This window comes from Canis aureus, chromosome 1 (assembly GCF_053574225.1).
Source record: "Canis aureus isolate CA01 chromosome 1, VMU_Caureus_v.1.0, whole genome shotgun sequence".
NCBI lineage: Eukaryota > Metazoa > Chordata > Mammalia > Carnivora > Canidae > Canis > Canis aureus.
Window position 1 is genome coordinate 28,818,233 of NC_135611.1, and position 20,115 is coordinate 28,838,347.

The 20,115-nt window shown below is 37.8% G+C and overlaps 1 protein-coding gene across 8 annotated transcripts in view; it reads left to right on the forward strand.

Moving 5' to 3' along the window:
* LOC144311523 (L-lactate dehydrogenase B chain-like) overlaps window positions 1-20,115 on the forward strand; it is a 146,409-nt gene that overhangs the window by 80,218 nt on the left and 46,076 nt on the right. For 2 of the 8 annotated variants that reach the window (XR_013377149.1, XR_013377147.1), the window contains exon 8: window positions 16,123-18,274. The exons of the other annotated variants lie outside the window; for them this stretch is intronic. The gene's annotated coding sequence lies outside the window, so the exon portion shown is untranslated. Of the gene's footprint in view, window positions 1-16,122; window positions 18,275-20,115 lie in introns of those variants that run through there. 8 annotated transcript variants of the gene reach the window in all.

The following is a 20,115-nucleotide window of genomic DNA, read 5'->3' on the forward strand; positions in this document are numbered from 1 at the left end:
ACGTGACTTCTAGGAGAAACAGCAGGCAGAAGTAGAGAAAGTCAGACACCTGGCCAGGCCAAAGTCCCTCCACTGTCCAGATTTGGTGTCGGCTCCTTTTCTGTCTCTTGTGCTGGCATTTCTAGCCAGTGCATCCCGGATGACCCAAAACCAGGCATTTCCTGCAAGGTAGCAGAAGGAACAGGAAACACCATGTGCTTCCTGGTTTTGGAGGTGGCACAAGGCTGTGAGGCAGCCAGTAAAAGCAAACATCCAAAGCAGGAAAGAATTTAGTGACCCTGTCAACAGAATTTTGCTTTTCAGCAAAATGATACAATCACTTCTCAAATTTCAGTCTGGACTCAATAACTATGGAGAACACACTTACTATAGAACCTTTACTTTCAAGGGGTCCAATTTAATAAGGTAGAGAAGACAAATGCCGACTCATTCAGGGGAGAGTAATAGAGATGGACTCTGCCTTAGTAGTCTCAGAGCTTGGTAGTGCCCTCAGTAGTGACAAGAGTTGAGGAAAGGCCATTTAGGAATCACTACACTGAGAAGGACAGTCTTGAGAAGAAATGAGGAGAAAAGACATAGAATTGTCTTTGATGGAGGGAAGGGTACAGTCATTCTAGTTGAAGAGAACTGCAGTGGGACACAGAACTGAGGCACAGAGAAGGATTTGTGAAAGGGGCCCAGGAAATTAGGTAAACCTTTGAGGTTCTTACACATGGTAAAAGCCCCCATATTTCAAGAAGTAGAGTGAGCCTATAGGGAAAAATATATTTTTACATTATTTAAGCATGTCTCTTTTAGGGGAAGGGAAGAGGACCATGATTTGTGTGGCTTCCCTGAGATGGCCTGCCACCTCTCCTGGTGTTGGTGGCATCCGGTGAGGTTAGAACAACATCAAGTTTTTGAAAAAGGAATGAGCTTTTATCCCCAAGAAGAAATATAATATAAAGATCAAAGGCAAGGATGGGATCAGCGTTGATATGAATTATAGTTACTGAGGAGTTCCTGAGGCCTCTCAACACAGTCTTGCTTGCAAAAATGGACACACATGACTTTTTATTTTTTTATTTTTTATTTTTTGACTTTTTAACAATCTTTGTTAAAAGTTAGTAATTCATGATGGCTTTATAAAAATATAAGGCTGGGCAGCCCGGGTGCTCAGCGGTTTAGCGCTACGTTCAGCCCAGGGCCTGATCCTGGAGACCCGGGATCCAATCCAACATCGGGCTCCCTGCATGGAGCCTGCTTCTCCCTCTGCCTTTGTCTCTGCCTCTCTCTCGGTGTGTCTCTCATGAAAAAATAAATTAAAAAAAAATAAAATAAGACTTATATAATCAAGTTTTATCACATATGAAGTTTATATTTGCAATGTGAGATCAAAAGAACAAAAATTTTCTGCATCCTGAATTAGAGCTATCACTAAACAAGTTCTATGATTTAGAAACAGATAATTAAGTATTTTTACAAGATGCAGGTTCAATGAATATTTTTAAAATGATAAATCCACCCATTTATTCAACAAACATTTATTTAAATAGTGATACATACTATAAAAAATAGAGTGATGTGATAGTGACTGGGCTGTGGCTGTGTAGGAGGGTGGTGCTCTCCAATGTAGACTGGGAGCTAGTCCTGAAGCCTAAATTTGAAAACTGATTTCTATAAAGTATGTCTAACTTCAGAATTGCCAGAAGGTGTACAATAACATTCCAATTTAAATTCAACATTTCCCTGTGGAAAGTTAAATTTTGTTTATTTTAGGGTTCTTGGACTTTTTCTGGTGTTTTATTTTCATTCTGTTTGAAAATGAAATTGAGGGGGGAAAAATTATTTTCAGTAATTGAAGGTAAATCCTTAAGCAGGGATTTCTCTCTGGCTAATGTTTCATTGACCTTTACAACTCTGGCATTTCTAGAATGCCAACCAAGTGATTATTAGGGACTCTCCCCAGTTAAGTTTCACTGACACTTTCAGAAACTGTCACCAACTCTTTCAATAATTATAATTTTTTATGTTTGTATAGTAATTAATTTGCAATCATACATTGTTTTGTTGAATATTTGAAGTTGACTTTCTGAAAGACATTCTTTTCGATAATGCATTTCCCAGGTAAAGTAGAAACATGTTTGACTTCTCAGGCTCATACATTAAGAAGAATTTATCAAGTGCCTATTATGTGCCAAGTACTTCTAACATTAGGTTGAAGCCTATGAAACTATTAATAGTCCAGTCTTTTTAGCTTGAAAAATTAAAAAAAAATTATATGGCTCAACTTATTTAGAAACAGTCTCCTTTAAAGAGCTTTCAATTGCATATAAAGTTTTAGATGTATAAACAAAATGAATGCCTTTTCAATTTGTATTTATTTGTAATTAGAAAATTTGTGGCCTTGGAAATTTAAAATTCTATGGGTCAGGAATACTTCTGTATAATGAAACTGTAAGCACTGATACAGACTATTTGGAGGAAAAGTTTTTGTTATTAAGTATCTCAGAGTAACAAATGAATTCTTAAGCCCTGTGCTGTAACATAAGGAATTACTTATTTGTCCACTTTGTTGTGATTTGAAATGACAATTTAGAATCAAAAGTAAAGTGAGGATTGAATAGTAGCCTGGGTTTTGTTCCTGCTTGGAAGAAGTAATTAATCTTTAACTTCCTGTATCCCTACCTATGTTCTTTCAAAAGCACAAATAATCTCTTTTACCAGAAACCTCCTAAATTCTAAAGCAATCACAATATATACTCATATGGAACAGGAAATTAGAATGATGCTAGAATAGGGAGAGACATGTATATTCTTGAATTCAGAGCTTTTTTCTCCCTCTCGTTTGATTTAATGCCTGATAAGAGCAGTGGCATATGGATTCTGTTTTTATTCAAAGCCTGATTTGTGGTTATGATTCCTGGCAGATATGTTCACCACTACAAAAGTCAACAAAGGGCTTGAATTGTTGATCCTATTTAACAACCCTAAAAGAGTTCATTGTTCTTGGTCCCTTGGGGACAAGGGGAGGCATCGTAGGGGAGTGGGAGAGAGAAGGCAAGGAGAGGGATATGAATATTGTAAAATGCTGTTATTTTAAACCTGAAAATTTTGTTTTAATTTACATTTAGGCATAATGAAGAGAACACAGAATTAGAAGCTAAAAAGATGTGGTTCCAGTAGACTAAATCCACCCCTCCTTCCTCATTAGAAGCTTACCTACCTCTGTATCCATTGTTTCCTCGTGGTCCCACTGCAGGAGAGGGGATGACCCTTCTTACCAAAGGGTCAATTCTCCTCCCAGCAAGCTCAGAATCCCATCGCCTTCTTGTTCTCTTTTTATTAGCCTTCTGCTCTTCTGCATCTTCATCTTCTCTCTAATGTATCCTTCCTATCAGCATTTAAACATACACAGTCTTTTCATTTAAAAAAAAGTTATTACCTCCAGTTACCATGTTAACTCTCCCTTTCTTTACCTGCACACAGAAAATAGCATAGAAAGGAAACAGTTGTCGTTACTCAATGGCTCCATTTCCTTAGCTCACATTTATTAATCAGCCTTCCTCTGGAAGGGTAAACTAAGATCACCAGTCATTTCTCTGATTGATGATAATTCCAGCACACATTACTGAGATTTCATATCACTTGACCTCATATCAAAGAATAATACAGATGATTATTCCATCCTAGTGGGAAACTTTGCTAGCTTGGTTTCCATGATACTAAATCCTCTCATATGTTTGGTTAATTCTCTAATTTCTCCTTCTCATTCTCTCTTCCCAGAAAATCCTTATCCACCTAACTGTAAACACTGAACTCCTTCAAGCTTCAATCCTATGCTTCTTCTCCTTTCCCAAGATCAAACTTATTTAATAGTTTCCTGGTCTCAGGGAATCCCTAAGTAAAAAGTATTATATCTAAAGCTTCTGATATGTTAGCATGACCAGTAAGTTGTAGATATAGTAAACCAATAATAATGTTAATGCTCCTTTGAAGAAAGAATGATAGTTTTCTTTTTTTTAATAATAAATTTATTTTTTATTGGTGTTCAAATTGCCAACATACAGAACAACACACAGTGCTCATCCCATCAAGTGCCCCCCTCAGTGCCCATCACCCACTCACCCCCACCCCCCGCCCTCCTCCCCTTCCACCACCCCTAGTTCGTTTCCCAGAGTTAGGAGTCTTTATGTTCTGTCTCCCTTTCTGACATTTCCCACCCATTTCCTCTCCCTTCCCTTCTATTCCCTTTCACTATTATTTATATTCCCCAAATGAATGAGAATATATAATGTTTGTCCTTCTCCGATTGACTTACTTCACTCAGCATAATACCCTCCAGTTCCATCCACGTTGAAGCAAATGGTGGGTATTTGTCATTTCTAATGGCTGAGAAATATTCCATTGTATACATAAACCACATCTTCTTTATCCATTCATCTTTCGATGGACACCAAGGCTCCTTCCACAGTTTGGCTATTGTGGACATTGCTGCTAGAAACATCGGGGTGCAGGTGTCCCGGCGTTTCATTGCATCTGTATCTTTGGGGTAAATCCCCAGCAGTGCAATTGGTGGGTCATAGGGCAGGTCTATTTTTAACTCTTTGAGGAACCTCCACACAGTTTTCCAGAGTGGCTGCACCAGTTCACATTCCCACCAACAGTGCAAGAGGGTTCCCTTTTCTCCGCATCCTCTCCAACATTTGTGGTTTCCTGCCTTGTTAATTTTCCCCATTCTCACAGGTGTGCGGTGGTATCTCATTGTGGTTTTGATTTGTCTTTCCCTGATGGCAGGTGATGCAGAGGATTTTCTCATGTGCGTGTTGGCCATGTCTATGTCTTCCTCTGTGAGATTTCTCTTCATGTCTTTTGCCCATTTCATGATTGGATTGTTTGTTTCTTTGGTGTTGAGTTTAATAAGTTCTTTATAGATCTTGGAAACTAGCCCTTTATCTGACACGTCATTTGCAAATATCTTCCCCCATTCTGTAGGTTGTCTTTTAGTTTTGTTGACTGTATCCTTTGCTGTGCAAAAGCTTCTTATCTTGATGAAGTCCCAATAATTCATTTTTGCTTTTGTTTCTTTTGCCTTCATGGATGTATCTTGCAAGAAGTTACTGTGGCCGAGTTCAAAAAGGGCGTTGCCTGTGTTCTCCTCTAGGATTTTGATGGAATCTTGTCTCACATTTAGATCTTTCATCCATTTTGAGTTTATCTTTGTGTATGGTGAAAGAGAGTGGTCTAGTTTCATTCTTCTGCATGTGGATGTCCAATTTTCCCAGAACCATTTATTGAAGAGACTGTCTTTCTTCCGGTAGATAGACTTTCCTCCTTTATCAAATATTAGTTGACCATAAAGTTGAGGGTCCACTTCTGGATTCTCTATTCTGTTCCATTGATCTATGTGTCTGTTTTTGTGCCAGTACCACACTGTCTTGATGACCACAGCTTTGTAGTACAACCTGAAATCTGGCATTGTGATGCCCCCAGCTATGGTTTTCTTTTTTAAAATTCCCCTGGCTATTCGGGGTCTTTTCTGATTCCACACAAATCTTAAAATAATTTGTTCTAACTCTCTGAAGAAAGTCCATGGTATTTTGATAGGGATTGCATTAAACGTGTAAATTGCCCTGGGTAACTTTGACATTTTCACAATATTAATTCTGCCAATCCATGAGCATGGAATATTTTTCCATCTCTTTGTGTCTTCCTCAATTTCTTTCAGAAGTGTTCTATAGTTTTTAGGGTATAGATCCTTTACCTCTTTGGTTAGGTTTATTTCTAGGTATCTTATGCTTTTGGGTTCAATTGTAAATGGGATTGACTCCTTAATTTCTCTTTCTTCAGTCTCATTGTTAGTGTATAGAAATGCCATTGACTTCTGGGCATTGATTTTGTATCCTGCTACACTGCCAAATTGCTGTATGAGTTCTAGCAATCTTGGGGTGGAGGCTTTTGGGCTTTCTATGTAGAGTATCAAGTCATCAGCGAAGAGGGAGAGTTTGACTTCTTTGCCAATTCGAATGACTTTAATGTCTTTTTGTTGTCTGATTGCTGAGGCTAGGACTTCCAGTACTATGTTGAATAGCAGTGGTGAGAGTGGACATCCCTGTCTTGTTCCTGATCTTAGGGGAAAGGCTCCCAGTGCTTCCCCATTGAGAATGATATTTGCTGTGGGCTTTTTGTAGTTGGCGTTTAAGATGTTGAGGAATGTTCCCTCTATCCCTACACTCTGAAGAGTTTTGATCAGGAATGGATGTTGTATTTTGTCAAATGCTTTCTCTGCATCTAAGGAGAGGATCATATGGTTCTTGGTTTTTCTCTTGCTGATATGATGAATCACATTGATTGTTTTACGAGTGTTGAACCAGCCTTGTGTCCCGGGAATAAATCCTACTTGGTCATGGTGAATGATTTTTTTAATGTACTGTTGGATCCTATTGGCTAGTATCTTGTTGAGAATTTTTGCATCCATGTTCTTCAGGGATATTGGTCTGTAATTCTCCTTTTTGGTGGGGTCTTTGTCTGGTTTTGGAATTAAGGTGATGCTGGCCTCATAGAACGAATTTGGAAGTACTCCATCTCTTTCTATCTTTCCAAACAGCTTTAGGAGAATAGGTATGGTTTCTTCTTTAAACGTTTGATAGAATTCCCCTGGGAAGCCATCTGGCCCTGGACTTTTGTGTCTTGGGAGGTTTTTGATGACTGCTTCAATTTCCTCCCTGGTTATTGGCCTGTTCAGGTTTTCTATTTCTTCCTGTTTCAGTTTTGGTAGTTTGTGGCTTTCCAGAAATGCGTCCATTTAGTCTAGATTGCCTAATTTGTTGGCGTATAGCTGTTCATAATATGTTTTTAAAATCGTTTGTATTTTCTTGGTGATCGCAGTGATCTCTCCTTTCTCATTCATGATTTTATTAATTTGAGTCTTCTCTCCCTTCTTTTTAATAAGGCTGGTTAATGGTTTATCTATCTTATTATTTCTTTCAAAGAACCAACTCCTGGTTTTGTTGATCTGTTCCACAGTTCTTCTGGTCTTGATTTCGTTGAGTTCTGCTCGAATCTTTATTAACTCTCTTCTTCTGCTGGGTGTACGATCTTTTTGCTGTTTTTTCTCTAGCTCCTTTAGATGTAAGGTTAGCTTTTGTATTTGAGTTCTTTCCAGTTTTTGAATGGATGCTTGTATTGCGATGTATTTCCCCCTCAGGACTGCTTTTGCTGCATCCCAAAGATTTTGAACGGTTGTATCTTCATTCTCATTAGTTTCCATGAATATTTTAAATTCTTCCTTAATTTCCTGGTTGACCCTTTCGTCTTTTAGCAGGATGGTCCTTAACCTCCACGTGTTTGAGGTCCTTCCAAACTTCTTGTTGTGATTTAGTTCTAATTTCAAGGCATTATGGTCTGATAATATGCAGGGGATGATCCCAATCTTTTGGTATTGGTTCAGACCCGATTTGTGACCAAGTATGTGGTCTATCTATTCTGGAGAAAGTTCCATGTGCGCTTGAGAAGAATGTGTATTCAGTTGAGTTTGGATATAAAGTTCTGTAGATATCTGTGAAATCCATCTGGTCCAGTGTATCATTTAAAGCTCTCGTTTCTTTGGAGATGTTGTGTTTAGAAGACCTATCGAGTGTAGAAAGCGCTAGATTGAAGTCACAAAGTATAGGTGTATTATTATCTAAGTATGTCTTAAATTTGGTTATTAATTGATTTATATATTGGCAGCTCCCACATTCAGGGCATATATATTGAGGATTGTTAAGTCCTCTTGTTGGATAGATGCTTTAAGTATGAGATAGTGTCCCTCTTCATCTCTCACTACAGTCTTCGGGGTATATTTTAGTTTATCTGATATAAGGATGGCTACCCCTGCTTTCTTTTGAGGACCATTTGAATGGTAAATGGTTCGCCAACCTTTTATTTTCAGGCTGTAGGTGTCCTTCTGTCTAAAATGAGTCTTTTGTAGACAGCAAATAGATGGGTCCTGCTGTTTTATCCAGTCTGACACCCTGTGCCTTTTGATGGGGTCATTAAGCCCGTTCACATTCAGAGTTACTATTGACAGATATGAGTTTAGTGTCCTCATGATATCTATTCAGTCCTTGTTTTTGTGGATTGTTCCACTGGACTTCTTCTTAAAGGGGAATTTTAAGAGTCCCCCTTAAAATTTCTTGCAGAGCTGGTTTGGAGGTCACATATTCTTTCAGTTCCTGCCTGTCTTGGAAGCTCTTTAACTCTCCTTCCATTCTGAATGAGAGCCTTGCTGGATAAAGTATTTCTTGGTTGCATGTTTTTCTCATTTAGGACCCTGAATATATCCTGCCAGCCCTTTCTGGCCTGCCAGGTCTCTGTGGAGAGGTCTGCTGTTACCCTAATACTCCTCCCCATAAAAGTCAGGGATTTCTTGTCTCTTGCTGCTTTAAGGATCTTCTCTTTATCTTTGGAATTTGCAAGCTTCACTATTAAATGTTGAGGTGTTGAACGGTTTTTATTGATTTTAGGGGGGATCTCTCTATTTCCTGGATCTGAATGCCTGTTTCCCTTCCCAGATTAGGAAAGTTTTCAGCTAGGATTTGTTCAAATACATATTCTGGCACTCTGTCCTTTTCGGCGCCCTCGGGAACCCCAATTAAACGTAGTTTTTTCTTCCTCAGGCTGTCATTTATTTCCCTTAATCTATCCTCATGGTCTTTTAATTGTTTGTCTCTTTTTTCCTCAGTTTCCCTCTTTGCCATTAACTTGTCTTCTATGTCACTCACTCGTTCTTCCACCTCGTTAACCCTCGTCGTTAAGACTTCTAGTTTGGATTGCATCTCATTCAATTGATTTTTAATTTCTGCCTGATTAGATCTAAATTCTGCAGTCGTGAAGTCTCTTGAGTCCTTTATGCTTTTTTCTAGAGCTACCAGTAGCTTTATAATAGTGTTTCTGAATTGGCTTTCTGACATTGAATTGTAATCCAAATTTTGTAACTCTGTGGGAGAGAGGACTGTTTCTGATTCTTTCTTTTGAGGTGAGGTTTTCCTTCTAGTCATTTTGCTTAGTGCAGAGTGGCCAAAAACAAGTTGTATTGAGAAAAGGAGAAAAAGAGAGGAGAGAAAGAAAGGAAAGAAAAAAGAAAAAAAGGAAGAAATAAAGAAAAAAGAGAGAAGAAAAAGAGAAAGAAAAAGAAAGAAAGGAAAAAATAAAGGGTGGGGGAAGCAAACAGAAATCAAAAAGCAAAAAACACCAAAAAAAACAAAAAACAAAAACAAAAAAACAAAAAATAAAAACAACACGGGGGAGTATCTTCTGATTCTGTATACTTTAAGTCCCTTGACTTCCCCTGGAGCTTGTCCGTCTAGCTGGTCTTCTGGGGGAGGGGCCTGTTGTGCTGATTTTCAGGTGTTAGCACTTGGGGGAACTGCTCTCCCCCTTGCCTGGTGCAGGGCTCAGTGAGTAATGTTTATCCTGTTTATCCGGTGACGCCACTGTGAGGTACAGTGGGGGTTGTTTACCCCGTGAGGCCCCAAGAACAGCCCCAGTGGCGGGGCCAGCTCTGGAGCCCTGGAGTCAGACCCCGCAGTAACTCCGGAGCTCTCGGTCTGCAGGGCCTGGAGGCTCCGGGGCGGGGCGGCTGATCTGCTCAGCTGGGGCAGGAACGTCCTCGCTGTCCTGGGCCCTCCCGGCCTCTGCCTGTCCCGGGGGGAGGCCAGATCCTGGGCTGTGTCCCGGCGCCCTGTGCTCCCGGTCTGCGCTGTTGGATTCAGTCTCCGGCCCCGCAGCCCCCTCCGCAGCCCCCTCCGCGGAGCCGCCGCCCGAGCCCCTCCGAGCTGCTCCCGGGGCCGCGCAGCCCCCTCTGCACGGAGCCTCTTCCTCTGCCCGAGCACCTCTGAGCTGCTCTGGATCCCGCCGTGCGCGCTGCAGCCCTTAGGGAGCTCGGCGCATCTCCCGGGGCGCAGGTGTCTGTTCCTGTCCCAGGGAGCCCGAGGGCATCCCCGCCCTCCTGGGTCCTGCTCCACCTCCCCACGAGCCCCTTTCCGCCCGGGAAGGTCGGTGCAGCTCCTGCGTCTCCGGGACGGGGCTCTCCTGTCCTGGGGACACTCGCCCCCGCCTCAGCCCGGCTCCTCGCGGGGCCCTACCCCTTGGAGGCCTTTTGTTTCTTTATTTCTTTTCCCCCGTCTTCCTACCTTGATAGAAGCACGAACTCTTCTCACTGTAGCGTTTCAGCTGTTCTCTCTTTAAATCTCAGGCCGAATTCATAGATTTTCAGGGTGATTTGAAGGTTATCTAGGTAATTTGGTGGGGACAGGTGACTTGGGGACCCTACTCTTCCGCCACCTTGCTCCTCCTCAGAATGATAGTTTTCTATGGATATGTTTATTTTGGCCAACTTATCAGCCTTCTCATTTTGTGTGATTCCCCTTCTCACCAAAAATATCAACTTGGAATAAAAACTTTAATTTTTTCCCTTTTTAAAAAATTTTTCTGCTTGATTTTTTCAAATCTCATCCTAGAAGACCTGAAAGACATCACAAATTACTACTTAAAGAGATGCTAATAAGATGTGATATATGGGGATCCCTGGGTGGCGCAGCGGTTTGGCGCCTGCCTTTGGCCCAGGGCGCAATCGTGGAGACCTGGGATGGAGCCTGCTTCTCCCTCTGCCTATGTCTCTGCCTCTCTTTCTCTCTCTGTGACTATCATAAATAAATAAAATTAAAAAAAAAAGATGTGATAATATGATGTGTAGTATATGGCAAGAGTTTCTTCCCCTGTTGTGACTAAAAATGACCTTTTAGTTTTCTTTTATTAAAAAGAAAAAGGATAAATAACTTTGACTTACCTTTAAAAAATCTACTTATTTTCATAAAATTTTAAAACTCATAAGGCAAAAAATAAATTCTATGAAATAACTGGTCTCAGACAAAATGAAGTTTACTTTTTAAAAAATTAATTAGAGTTAATTTTTAAAAGTAGACTTGATCAATTTAATTTAAGTTTGTTTCAAGGTTTTATTTAAATTCTAGCTAGTTAACATATACTGTAATGTTGGTTTCGAGAGTAGAATTTAGTGATTCATCACTTACATACAACACCCAGTACTCATCACAGCAAGTGCTCTTCCTAATACCCAACACCCATTTAACCCATCCCCCACCCATCTCCCTCCAATCCTGTTTGTTCTCTATCTTTAAGAGTAACTTGATTTTAGTTGTTAATTACAACACAAAGATTTATTGTCAATGCTGACCTCCCAAAATCATAAGCCAAAGCATTGTAAATAAAAATATAGCTTAGGATATATAAAAGCCAAACTTTTTTACATAAGACTTTGACAAAATAGTTTCTTACAGAATGAGATGATTAGGCTTAAATATAGGTTTAGCAGTTGCAATATTATTATGCGTATGTGTCGGTTCCTCCATCTCTTTCATAGGCCTATATCTAGATAAAAAATTGTTTGAACAAAAAAGAATGAAATATACATGTGTAATATGAAACTGCTTGTTTTTTTGCTGCAAAAATATATAATTCTGAGTCAAATATATGAGATAAGCATACATGTATTTAATTTTCCACTGTAAGCAGAAAACTACTGTCCTTGTTTTTGATGCTGGTTGAAGTAAGAAACACTCATAAGAGAAAGAAGTTAAAACCACAGCAAAATATTCACTATTTCCCTATAAGGGGCAGGATTCTCTATTTATACAGAAATCCAGAACTTATTTAAGGCAGAGCACTAGCTGACATCTTGCGTGATTAAGCAAACTTCAACTCAAAGTTATTCATCCTCTCTCAAAGTCAAGTTCTCATTCTGAAAGGAAATAGTGAGAAAGGATCTCTCACACAGTCATACACTTGGATTGAAAGGGAGAATACTTTCAGTGTTACTCTGAAGTTCTCTGGATGTTTTTCAATATGGCTTGAGACTTGTCCTATGCCCTTCCCTCTCAAACCCAAGTAGCAATTAAAATATTTCAAAATTTCCTGTTGCAGTATGTTTTTTCTAAAGATATGATTTCTTTAAATTCAAGAATCTTGTTATTTGAAGTGAAGACATGTTCCTGGATCTTATAAAGACTTGTTCAACTGGATAATATGATAAATGTTTGCTAGGTAGGCTAATTCCTATAGCCATTCTTCATCTTCAAAGCATCCAGCAAAATCTGGCCTAATAATATCTGGAAAATGCTCCTATAATTTCCTTTCAGCTCAAACACTGTTGAGAACGACCCCTCTGTTAAGTCACTGGATTTCTGTATATAGAGGCATAGGTACCCTTTCCAGATTTTTACGCTATCTTAAATCTATTTTTAGTGAATTGGTCTTTTTTTTTTTTTTTGGTGTTGTTATTTTTTAAAAGATTTTATTTATTTATCTGAGAGAGAATACAAGCTGGCAGAGGGGCAGAGGGAGAAGGAGGAATATACTCCCCTCTGAGCAGGGAGCCCAACAAGGGGCTCAATCCCAGGATCCCAAAATCATGAGTCTAAGGCAGGCTTGCTTAAGCAACTGAGCCACCCAAGTGCCCCCCTGGTCTTTGTTTATTAATGATTTTTATAATATCATCCATCTATGTTTTCATTTCATATTCAAGCATTTTTGACACCAGTAGTTCTCTGAAAAGAAATCAGTATATTTTGATGTCAGTGTGAATATAGACTTTGGGTTGGCATCGTCAACACAGTTACTGAAGCAGTGCTTACAAAATAGAACTTCTGTTTTCAGATATGCACATAAACATCAAATGTATCTTGTATTTTACTTGTTTTGAGCAACATTTTGCAGTAGAAAAAATTTTTTAATTTCACTGTCATGTAGAAATCTTACAAATTCTACAGTGTGACATTTATTTGTAAAATTTGTTTATCAAACTAGAGAGAAGCTGTTTATTTCCAGTTTATTATACAAAATCTCTTTAGCCTTGTGTGACTTATCATCAATATGTCAACATATCATACTGGTTGAGAATGGAACTTTTTCAGTTTTTGTGCAGAATCTCACCTTCACATTTTACTAATCATAATTTTGCCTGCTACCGTTAAGTTCTCATCAACCATGCAATTTTTTTCTAGGTTATAAATTATGCTTTTAATAATGCCTAAGTAGAGCAGCCCAGGTGGTTTAGCGCTGCCTTCAGCCCAGGGCCTGATCCTGGAGACCTGGGATCAAGTCCCATGTCAGGCTACTTGCATGGGGCCTGCTTCTTCCTCTGCCTGTGTCTCTGCCTCTTTCTCTCTCTCCTCTCTGTGTCTCTCAATAATAAATAAATAAAATCTTTAAAAAAATAATGCCTAAGTAACTTGCTTTCTGAGCCATTTCATTGAATGTTTTCAACTAAATCTTTTTTTCAACTAAAATCTTTATTCTGTTTGAGATTCAAATTGCTTTTTAAAATAATCAACATCTTTTTTGTCAGATGGCTGTGATTTTTAGGTGTCTTTCCAATTTTGCTAGAGTTATTGCTGCTTTTTTAGTTGTTTACCACAGAATGCTCCATACATAAGACAGATTGGATGTCAAACTCATTAAGTAGTTTTTGTCGTAAAGATGAACTTCCTTTGGGTCCCTTGCTGCATTGGTGCAGTGAATTGACTCAGAAGATTGTAATTTCTCATCATTAACCTTATCAAAACTGTCCATAGGCCTAAGTCTAGAACCTTCATTTCCACCTTGTTTGCATCTTTGCATCATCTTCAGACATCACCAGACTTGTCCATCAGACATATTTTTGAAACACTAATGCAAATAAAGTATAAAACAGAAAGGCACAGTAACAAAGTGAGAAAATTCTGAGAAATACTAAAACCTCAAATACAATTTACTTTTACTCTATGTAATCCACATTTTGCAGCATTTAATATAAGAGCAGGTGGCAGGGGGCAGTTTATTGTTGGTGTGTATAATTGTCTTTAGAATGAAAGCTTCCCTTTGATTTTCTATTACACCAATAAAGCTCATTTGCTTCCAGTCAGTTGGTTGAGCATAAAGGGAGGTGGGAAGGCAATTTGAGAGGAAGAGGTTGATGTCATTCATCCACCTAACTTTACTTTGTGCAACAATAGCAGTCATCAGACATCAAAAGCCTTCCCTACCTGACATCAAAATGTGAGAATGGACTCATCCTAATGAACACTATCCCCCTACCCACTTCTGGGAAGGGCTGAAAATTCTGTAACAAAATTGCTAATAAGAATTTTCAGTCATAGCCCATTACATCATGCAGCATATGAAGCTCAAAAACTGATGTTTAATATTTTTTCAATAATTCTTTCACATAGGAGCCCTGGTGATATTTCACAGACCCTAGGATTCTGCAGAATTTTAATGGAGAAAGCCTGTTGAGATAGTCTCACCTACTGTCATGGTTTCACTTATCTTCCTTCAAATATATGCCTCCTCTTAGTTCTGGGCATATAAGTTGCTTACTCACTGTTTCCACTTGAACATTTTATAAGCATATCAAACTCAATATGCTGAAACCCAGATTCATGATGTGTCCCTTCTTCCCTCACCACTCATTTCAAAAAAGAAGATTGTGAGCCACTTCCAGTGTTGCCTGCTTCAACAAATTGACCAATATCCATTAATTGCACACATCAGCAACCTGGATGTCATTCTTTACTCAATCTCTTTAACCCCCATGTTTAATCGATCTCCAATTCATGTTGATTCTCCTTCCTAAATATCATTAAATTGGTCGTTGCTTTTATTCTCCTATAGTCCAACTATTCTCCTTATCTGGGCTGAATTTTCAGAAGAGACCTTAAGTGATCTCCCTTATCTACTATTAACCAGTCCAATATATTCTTCAATATGTTGCCAATTGGGTGATTTTTAAAATACAAAATCTAATCATTCCTCTTTCTGCTTGAGATTCATTAATAACTATAAGTGCAATGCTCTTAAAATAAAGACCAGAATCCCTAATGAGGCATACAGTGATATGTGTGATCTGGCCCCTGCTAACCTCACAAGCCTCACCTCTGACATCTCCCTTTTCCTCACTGCATTCCATTCATGCAGACCCTTGAATCTCCTAATCGGAATCTCCTAATCTTTGCACTTGAGGCTCATGCCAGCTTGCCTTTGCCCATGTACCTCTTACTACTACTTCATCTCACTTCTACCCATTCTTAGATCTGAGTTAAAACATTGTTTCCCAGAGAAGCTGGAAGTTTCTCAGTACTGTGTACTTCTGCCTAATTTCACTTACCACAATTATTCTTTTAAAGATTTATTTATTTATTTATTTATTTATTTATTTGAGAGAGAGACACCGAGCAGAGTAAGGAGGGGCAGAGGGAGAGGGAGAGAGAGAATCTCGAGCAGACTCCCTCCTGAGCCTCCAACTGGAGGTTTGATCTCATGCCCTGAGATCATGAAATCAAGTCAGACACTTAACCAACTGAGTGCACCCCCACTTACCACAATTCTAATTTCATAATTAATCGCACACTTTGTTGGTTATTATCTATCCCCAGTGTGACTTCAAGTTCTCCTAGAAGGCAGAGGATATATTTATTGTTTACTCCCTTATCTCCAGCATTAATACATGTAAAAACAATTGGCGGGATAAATAAGTTAAATGAATGAATGAATGCTTAAATTAACTACTTTGCTTCTTTCATACTATTGCTCTCAACTTCAAGAATAGGATGACTATAAGCATTACATAAAGGAAACCTAATTTTCTATTTTAGTCTTTTAAAAATTAGACTTTTTACAGTAAACAAATTTGTTTTTAACATTTGAAATTTTACCCCACCATCTCTTGTGTGTTGTAAGCTTTATGTGATAAAATACAGCTTCAATACACAGCAAAGTAACAAACAACATGAAATTTTAAGTTATAAAAATATCCGTGGCTTGAATTTATTAGCATGAAAAATCATCCCATTTATTTGTAAGAGCAAATATAAATATTGATTTGAGATTAGCTTTGCAGCTGTTGAGTATTTTGGTGCCCATTAATTATTGTAAGACAGTTTTAAAACGTACAAGAAAAATACGAAGATCATTTTATAGTTTTATTTCTCTTACTATTATTTAGGAGATGGCATTTTGAAATCACTGTTTCCTATGAAGAAAAATGCCTAAATATATAGTTTTAATGCATTTGTATGCCAAAATTAATATTTATTCTCTTTTCAGTTTGGATACAAATCAGCATGGACATGAACTTAGCTCTTTTCTCCTGGGATACAAGAACACACTATTTAGATTCAATCAGAACATCCAGATGTAAATGAACTGTTCATCCAGAGTTCACAGGATGTTCACTTTGGCTTCAGTCCTTTCAGACTGGATCTATGTCAAGACTTTAAAAAAAAATTAATTAGTAGTTCTGGCAAAATTAAAGAATATTGTTATTCCAGCTTGAAATACTTTAGATTGACTAGTAATTTCAAAAGAAAGGTTGTCGAGATGTGATCAATAATTATTTAAAGTATGAAGCTTAAAAATTAACCTCCTGATGTGGACTATAAGGTTTTATTCCCCCACTATATTATCGAAAAGCAGGGTAGGTATTTATCAGGGAGGAATCCAAAATCAAAGGTAGAAAGGAACATGCCTTTTAAGGTCTTTTCTATCCCTCCTTCATCTCCTCTTCCTTTCAATATACTACAGTTCCAAGCTGAGACACGACTATGGCTGTTCATGGCTAGCTCCCTGCTGGTTGCCTGGACATGACTACACCAGTTGTTGGGGTATTTTGACTAGAACAACCTACTATGCTCATGGGAAGTGTAATGCTTTTTTCTCACTAGTTCCAAGGGCTGAACTAGTGACAATCAAAACAAAGAGAATCCCCCAAAGAATGTCAGATATGCAAATTATTTATTTAAATTACCTGTCTGACTTCACATTCTTCTGGTGGTAATTTAAGATCAACACATTTTTAAAGTTTAGTCTCATCTTTTCCAAATGGCAACTTGTTTTCCAGAAGTTACTAGCCACTATGATTTGAGGTAGTGATAGCCTGGGATTTTCACAGACCTATTGAGCCAAACAGGAGTTTTTTTACCCTCTAGTAAAATAAACCTGGATTTGTAAGGCCTAGACCAGAAATTCTTCTACCTTCTATTTAATATGTTTGGATTTGTGCAACACATTCCCTAGAAGCATTCTACCAACTACCCAATACAATCCTAAGCAGGACAAACATAAAAGAACGTCATACATTTCTAGGTACATTGTATTTATACAGAAGAAAATAAAAATTAAAAACAAATTTAAAAAATGACTAGAGGAAAAAAACACATTACAAAGGAGAACAATGAGAGATGGCCAAAAATCTAGGCCAGAAAATCTTGAAATAATATCTTTAAAGTCAGTCAATGTAGAAAAAAAAAATCAATCTAGAATTCAATGTCCGACAGAAATATCCCAGTAGTTGAAGGCAAAAAACAAAACAAAAAGCCAGAAACATTTTCCAGTTGACAAAAGCTGAAAGTATTAGTTTTCAGTAAATCTATACTACCCAAAATGCTGAGAGATTTTCAAGCTGAAGAAAAGTGATAACCAGATAGAACCTTAAATTTGCAGAATTCAATGAAGAGAATAAAAAATGATAAATATTTGACTAAATATTAGAGAACATTTTAATATTTTTACTTTTAATACATACATATTTTCATTTCTTTAAGAATGAATTTATTATATAAAGTACTCATTTTAATACATATAAATTTTATCAAGAGTATATTGCTAGGTGAATAATTTAAGATACATTCTTAAAATACATATTCCTAAGTATTGTGATTAAGCAAGTAGTCAGTAGATTTCCACAAACCTGATTCAAATCTTTATGTGAACTCCAATCAGCAGTGTAGACTCACACAAGCTATTTAATCTCTCTATACCTAAGCCTCTCATTCACAAAATTGGGATTTAAAATTAATCTATCTCCTGCTGCTGTTGTGAGAATTGGGATAATATGAAAACATGTTTAGTAAAATAGCAGGTAATAGTAATACTTGTTTTTCTTGTTATTACTATTGTCATTAATTACTGTAGTTTGGAGTCAGGCACGAGCCTGACTTGTTCATCATTTACCAATTGTGTGATTTTAGATAAAGCAGCTAAGATTTCTGAGTCTCCGTTTATTTATATGTACAATGATAAAACCTTCCAGACAGCTGCTGTATTGTGCTTTCACTAGAATAATGCAAGTGTTTGTATATAGTAAATGCTTAAAAGATGGAGATTTTTGTTATCTTGATGTCTTCAGTATCTATTGATTTCTCTAGGATGGAGAAAGGAGGGTGTTGGCAATGCAACACCAAGTTGGGTAAGGGTGTGAAAGGGGAAAGGTGTAACTTTCATCATGAAAATAGTTTGTATTTGAAAAAAAAAAAGAAAATAGTTTGTATTTGTCCAGATATATCAGGACAAATGCATCAAAAGCTATAAGAATATTTTCAAGTTCCCGAAAGCTTCCAAGCGAGCTATAAAGAAGCAAATTACCCAGTAATACTAAATTTTAACAAAAGCAAATGACTTCAAAGACAATCTTAGGATTTTTAAAAAATTGTAAATAGGCTTCTAATTATTTTGTAATCATTAATTTATTTACACAATAGGTAAATTTATTCAGTTTTAGTGATGAGCAATATGCTTTATCAACCTATCTTCATTCATTCATTCACATACTCAGAGTAACACAGCTGTAAAACTCTCTTGTTATACAAAATAAGTTTAATATTGACTTTAGCTTAGAAATAAGCTAAAGTTATATGAAATTGTATGATTCATTAGATGTTGACTAATAGGAATAAACCTTCTTGCGTTTAGAATTTTGTATTTTAATGGTAAAGTTGTAACCTTTTGACCCTGAGAATTAAATAATTTAATGTGTATAAAAATGACTAGACATATCTAGAAAAGGTATCTCTTCTAAAAACTGGAGATATTGCGCACCCTGGATGGCTCAGTGGTTTAGTGCCACTTTCAGCCCAGGGTGTGATCCTGGAGACCCAGATCGAGTCCCATGTCGGGCTCCCTGCATGGAGCCAGCTTCTCCCTCTGCCTGTGTCTCTGCCTTTCTTTCTCTGTATCCCTCATCAATAAATAAATAAAATCTTATATAAAAAAAAAACCTGGAGATATTTTATTTTATGAATAAGGTTCAATAGATTCCATTCAACTAAATACAAAGAAATTTACACTGGCTTTGTTCTCTTAATGAACATACATATAAAATATGTCATCTGAACTGTAAAATCTACTGGCCTAAAGTTAGCTAGCTGTCTGTCTGATTTTAACCCAGGTAAGAAATGTAAAAAATGTGTTGGCTACTTGTCGGTGTGTATTGTTTCATAATGAATGAGTGATCTTTGTTGTTTTAGAGAATATATTGGCCAAAGTCCATGCAGCTATTATCAATTAGAGCATAAGGCATTCAGTCTACATTTCTTGTTTCCTAAGACTTAATCATCATAATTTGGTAAATACATGGTGACCATAGGACTTTCTGTGAGGACTAAAAGAAGTAAAAAAAGAACCTCCTCCCACATAAGAAATGATCTAGTGGTGGACTCAAGAGAAAGAGTGAAAATACATATGAAAGAATGCAGAATGCACACTGAGGTCAACCAAGGACAATGGTCAGACTATTAAATGTGGTCTGTTCTGTTCAGACCTGGAATGTAGTGACCCTGCTTATAAAGGTGGACCAGATGCTAAGTACCAAATGATTCTAGGGCTGGTGAAATAAAGAGAGGCATTACCCAAAGAAGTTCATGAGTTCATTGGAAAAATGAGGAAGTAAAACTATTATCGTGAGTGGCCGGGGTCATAGCCAGAACAGATAGAATGTGCTCCAAGACTAAGGATAAAAACATAATTGTGATGGGTTGGGAGAGAAGCCAGGCCTGAAGCCAAGGGATGAAAAAAATAAATGAGGGGAAAGGTAATAAAAAAGTTCGGTGATTGAGGAAGCCAGGTCTGTGAACAAAGCATGTGTACCAAGTCCTTTCCTTCATGCAGTGCCCAGGGAAAGCTCTCTAGGGCTCGAGTGGCCTCTAAGGGCACCACTCTGCCAAGCTACACTGAGCTAAATGTAATTGTGCTGCTTTTTCCTTTGAGTGGGTGCCTTTGTGTACTGTTCATAATTCTCAACAGCTCAATCTTCTTGGTTCCATT